Source organism: Mustela nivalis, assembly GCF_964662115.1.
Source record: "Mustela nivalis genome assembly, chromosome: 4".
In the NCBI taxonomy this organism is placed as follows: domain Eukaryota; kingdom Metazoa; phylum Chordata; class Mammalia; order Carnivora; family Mustelidae; genus Mustela; species Mustela nivalis.
In genome coordinates, this window is record NC_139023.1 from 35,542,022 (window position 1) to 35,548,086 (window position 6,065).

The window sequence follows — 6,065 nt, forward strand, 5'->3', positions numbered from 1 at the left end:
GTTTTGAACTGGAATGATCACAAGAATAGAAGCATCATGGGGCACCTGGGTGCACAGTCAGTCAAATGTCCAACTCTTCGTTTAGGCTCAGGTTGTGATCTCAGGGTCATGGGACCAAGCTCCACTTTGGGCTCCATGCTGATCGTGGAGTCTGCTTGAGATTCTCTCTCCTTCTTCCTCTGCCCCTCCCACTTGTGCTTCCCCCCCCCCCAAATAAATAAATATTTTTAAGAAAAAGAATAGAAGTGGGGTGCCTGGGTGGCTCCGTGGGTTAAAACCTCTGCCTTTGGCTCAGGTCGTGATCCCAGGGTCCTGGGATTGAGCCTCGCATTGGGCTCTCTACTTGGCAGGGAGCCTGCTTCCTCCTCTCTCTCTGCCTGCCTCTCTGCCTACTTGTGATCTCTGTCTGTCAAATAAATAAATAAAATCATAAAAAAAAAGAATAGAAGTATCACTTATTGAGATCAGGAAGGATGCAAAAGGCACAGGTTTGGGGTCTGAGGTAGTGAGGACTCAAGCATTTGATTTTCAGCAAGAAAAGTTCAACAAATGTTTAGCAGGTGGTTGGATGTAAGAGTCTGGATTTCAGGGGAGAAGTCTGGGCTGGTGATAGTAACTGGGGAATTATCAGCAAATCAATAGTTTTGAAGACATGAACAAGCATGAGAATGCTTGGAGTTGCAGAAGAGAGGATGGTCAAGACTGAGCCTTGGTTGTGCCAAGTCAGAGAGATAAGGAGGACCCACAAGGAGACTGGGAAGCAATGTAGTGATTTAGCACGAGGTTAGGAGGGAGGTACACGGGAGTGAGAGTGGAAGAAGAGAGTATGGTGTCTCAGAAGCCAAGTAAGAAAACTTTTCAAGATTTTTTAACTGTGTTAAATACTGCGGAGGGTGCTGATGAGCACTGAGGATTGACCCTTGGATTTGGAAATGTGGAGGTCATGGGTGCCCTTAAGAATGATTTCTTGGGGCGCCTGGGTGGCTCAGTGGGTTAAAGCCTCTGCCTTCAGCTCAGGTCATGATCCCAGAGTCCTGGGATTGAACCTGTATCGGGCTCTCTGCTTGGCAGGGAGCCTGCTTCCTCTTCTCTCTCTGCCCGCCTCTCTGCCTACTTGTGATCTCTGTCTGTCAAATAAATAAATAAAATCTTTAAAAAAAAAAAAAAAGAATGATTTATCTGGGGGCACCTGGGTGGCTCAGTGGGTTAAACCTCTGCCTTCGGCTCAGGTCATGATGTCAGGGTCCTGGGATCAAGCCCCACATCGGGCTCTTTGCTCAGCAGGGAACTTGCTCCCCCCCCCTACTTACTTGTGATCTCTCTCTCTCTCTGTCAAATAAATAAATAAAATCTTTCAAAAAAAAAAATGATTTCTCTGGAGTGGTGGAGAAAGAAACCTGACTGGAGTGGTTTTGAGAGAATGGATGGAGATTATTTAGAGACAGCAAGTCATATGACTTTTTCAAGGAGTTCTGGTGTAAAGAGGAACAAAGATGAATAGATTGGGAGTTCTTGTAGCATTATATGCTAATTAGAACCAAACATTAGTGCAAACAATGAAGATATAGTAGAGGAAAGATCGATCATTGCTGGAGTGAGTGATTTTCTTGAGTAGACGAGCAGGAATGGAATTCAGTGCTCAATGGGGAAGAGCTGGCTCTTGGCAGAGTTCATTCAGGAGAGCAGAGGGAAGTGCAGGCAGACAGGGGCAAGTAGGCTCGTAGAGTTTTGAGGGGCGGGTGGGGAAATGCTCTTTTTTTTTTTTTAATTTATTTATTTGACAGAGTGAGATCACAAGTAGGCAGAGAGGCAGGCAGAGAGAGAGAGGAGGAAGCAGGCTCCCTGCCAAGCAGAGAGCCCGATGCGGGACTCGATCCCAGGACCCTGAGATCATGACCTGAGCTGAAGGCAGCGGCTTAACCCACTGAGCCACCCAGGCACCCGGGGAAATGCTCTTCTGGTTCCATTTAGTTTCTGCATGAAAAATGAAGCATTATCAGCTGAGAGATGGGAAGGAGAGACATGTTGGAAGTGTGAGAGGGAAGAAGGTATAAGATAGAGCGAATGGACTAGGGAAGGGGAGTAGGAAGGGTCGTAGGATTGCTGTGCCCTCTGGCGGTTGGGACTCAGTCATGAATTTCAAGTAAAAAAAGTCAGCCTGGATGTGTGCTTTCTCCAGCTGCAACCAGCGGCGCAGGCTCGATATTACCAGTCCAGGGATGAGTTGGACTTAACCTGGGGCTAGAGGAGACAGGAGGAAGGAAGTTGAGGGTGAATGCAGAGGGATGGTTAAAAGGATGGATCATGACCTTTTGGTCCAGTGCAGTGTGGCTGAGAAATCGTTGGCAGCAGAGGGAAAGAGTTGGAGGTGGTAGCTGGAGAGTGGGCTGCTGGTGATTGAGATTATAGAGAGGGTAGAGTCATGGGTACTGATATCTGGGGTATCATGAAGGAATGCATGGCTGAGGTAGGTTGCAGAATAAGATCTGTTAGAGGAGAGAATATGCAGGAACTAAGAAGCTGGGGAATGAAATAATCTCTATGTAGCTAGTGAAATCGTTAGAATTATGACGGGGCGGTGTTGCACTGGGGCGGTGAGCGGTGCTGAAATGCTCAGTGAACGAGGGAGTGATGAGCCTCTGTGGATGGCTGCAACCAGGAGGGGTAGGTTTCAAGGGCTGGGGGGAGGAACAGTGATTCGGAAGGAGCAGTGAGGGTCAGGACACCTACATCTCCTCTAGGCCTTGAGGTGTGAAGGGTGCAGTTGAGAATATTTTGGACCACTAGAGGGCGGTGCGTTCAGAATGGTGTCTAGATCTCAGAGTGCCCTTGCCCTGGTCCTTTGGATCTAGACTACTGGAAGAGCTTTTATTAAAATTAAAATTAAATTAAATGTTTTGCAGAGCTTTTAAAATAATACGGATATCTGGTACCATCCCAGACCATTTAAATCAGAATCTCTGAACATGTGTGAGAATTCCTGTTTCCTCCCATTCTGACCAACATTTAGTATTATAAGCTGTTTTCATTTTTGTCCATTCCAGGTGTGTATGATGGTGTCTCCTGGTTGTCTTAATTTGTATTTTCTCATATTCTAATGAGAATGCATTCCGTATATATTTGATCTATTTACTTCCCTGTTGTCTACCTGTTTATATCCTCCACACATTCCCCGCCCCCCCCAACTGGGTTTGTAAGTCATTTTCCTACTGGCTTGTAAGAACTCCTTATATGTTTTAGATTTTAATCCTTTTGTGGTTATATGTGTTGCAAATATCTTTGCCCCTAAATATGGTTTGTCTTTTTTTAAATTCAACAGATTTGGATTTTTTTTAAAAGATTTTTATTTATTTATTTGACAGACAGAGATCATTAGCAGACAGAGAGGCAGGCAGAGAGAGAGAGGGGGGTAAGCAGGCTCCCTGCTGTGCAGAGAGCCCGATGCGGAGCTCGATTCCAGGATCCCGGGATCATGACCTGAGCTGAAGGCAGAGGCTTTAACCCACTGAGCCACCCAGGCGCCCCAACAGATTTGGATTTTGATAGCAATATTTAAGTTACCAATTTTATTTCTAGTTGTTTGTATATTTTACGATGTAATTTTCATATAGCTTATTTTGAAGCTGTTGGTAGACACAAGTATTTATTGATTGATTTTTCAGGGAAAGAGAAAGGCAGTTTTTTGAAAAGTAAAAATCATCAAAATAATGTTTTGCGGGGTGCCTGGGTGGCTCAGTGGGTTAGAGTCTCTGCCTTTGGCTCAAGTCATAGTCTCAGGGTCCTGGGATCGAGCCCCGCATCGGGCTCTCTGCTTGGCAGGGAGTCTGCTTCCTCCTCTCTCTCTGCCTGCCTCTCTGCCTACTGTGATCTCTACCTGTCAAATAAATAAATACAAATCTTTAAAAATAAAAAAAAATTTTAAAAATAGTGTTTTGCTCTGTCTGTATTGGGACAGTGTATTTGTTACTCTTGGACTGCTATTTTACCTATCCCACTATGACACTGTTTTTTTAAGAGATTTTATTATTTATTTATTTGAGAGATTGAGAGCAGAGGGAGAGGGACAAGCAGGCTCTGTGCTGAACATAGGAGTCAGGGTTTGATCCCACTACTCCGAAGTCATGACTGGAGCCGAAATCAAGAGTCAGACCCTTAACTGACTGAGCCACCCAGGTCCCCTGCCAGTGTTTTATTTTTTAAAATAAAGCTAATGCATGTACTTGGTAAAAAATTTCAAAAAAGGACAAAAGAACACAAGATGGTGAATACAAATCTGTTTCTCCTTTGCTGCGTCTGCTCAAAGGTAACAGTTTCTTCAGATTTTTATGCATATACCAGAAAAAAAATTTTTTTTATGCATATACTAGCATATGAATGTAGAGCCCGGTAACAGTTTCCTGTGGCTGTCATAACAAATCCCCACAAACTGCGTGCCTTAGAACAACAGAGATATTCACTCTGTCCTGGTTCCGGAGACCGAAGTCCAAAATCAAGGTGATGCAAGGCTGTTGGCTTCCAACGGTCCTAGCATTCCTTGGCTTGTGGCTGCAAAGCTCCAGCCTTAGACCACCTGCTCGTCTTTCTGTCTCTCCTCTGTGTGTCGTCTCAGGACACGTGGTATCTTCCGAGGCACCTGGTGTGATGCAGAAGCATCAGTCGCTGGGGCGGGATTTCACCTGGGTTCAGACCCCCTCCTCGGTGCGCACAACCTGGGACAGTTACCGGATGGCGTCTCCCCCAGAGTAAGTAGGGATGGAGATAGGATTTATCTCCCGGCACCTTTATGAGGGTAAAGGGAGTTAATATTTGTAAAGCACTCAGAACAGTGCCTGGCCAGAAGATAACCTAAGTAAACATCCGACAGACCAGTTTCTACGGAAACGATATCACGCTCTCCGTACTCTTCCGCTCTTGCTTTTCTACCTACACTTAGTAGTACGTACTGAAGTCTTTCCATCTCAACATGTACAAATGTACGGCTTGAATAGAATTCCAAACCTCCTTACTAAAATAACTTCTGTATCAAGCACAATTCCAGCCATTTTATATTATCTACACCCCCCCCCCGGAAATCCCAAATATTTTCATCTGATAAATGAATGGAGACTCTGTGAAGTTAAGCGAGTTGCCCAACACGTCCTTGGTTTTGTGAGTTCAGCCCAGTCTGTTCCACTGCCACCCTGTGTTCTGTACAAGCTGACTTCTCTGCGTTTATCATCTCCTTAAAGACGTTTCTCCGAATTCTAACAGCCGCAACAGGAATAGTCTCCTTATTCCCCAAAACCGGCATTGTGAATTGTCCTTAGGAGTGTTTGTTAAATCATGGAGCGATGTGAGGAGATCTACAGTGATGGGTTTACGCGTGTGCACGCGTGTCGTGTATGTAAACATGAGTGTGTATTTTCTTAAAGACTTCAGTCCAGTGTTGCTTGAAATTTCCTTAACCCCCCAGCTGGCCCCTCTCTCCTCTGCCTGTTTCACAAAGCTAGTTTCCCAGTGTCCCAGATATATTGTGGCTCCCTAATTCTTTCTTTCGGGGACGCATCAGAGACCCAGCCTCTCTTTGCGGTTTCTCCCCAGGCCTGAAAAGACTTCCCGTTATGGTTGATGAGTAAGAACGAACGGTAAGAAGCTAGCCTTTCCCTTCCTCCCAAAAGCAGAAGTGATTCTTACCCAAATGTCTCACTTTGTTATGGGTCAAATCATAGGATCTTAACTTGTTTTTCATAAGATGAGGTAATGCTGGACAGCGGGATGGATTATAGAATAATTATTTAACTCATATGTTCAGTTCTTTTTTTTTTAAGATTTTATTTATTTATTTGACAGAAATCACAAGTAGAGAGGCAAGCAGAGGGACAGGGGGAAGCAGGCTCCCTGTTGAGCAGAGAGCCTGATGCAGGGTTCAAACCAAGGACCCTGAGACCATGGCCAGAGCTGAAGGCAGAGGCTTAACCCACTGAGCCACCCAGGTGCCCATGTTCAGTTCTTTTTGATTAAGTGGCAAGCCTTGGGAATTGGATATCCTTGCTGCTTGAAGTGTCTGGTTACTTTTTTTTTGTAGC

General features: G+C 45.0%; 1 protein-coding gene across 1 annotated transcript in view; it reads right to left on the bottom strand.

Annotated features, from left to right (window-relative positions):
• Positions 1 to 6,065, bottom strand: part of FAM114A1 (family with sequence similarity 114 member A1) — a 91,415-nt gene that overhangs the window by 78,841 nt on the left and 6,509 nt on the right. The window lies entirely within an intron of this gene.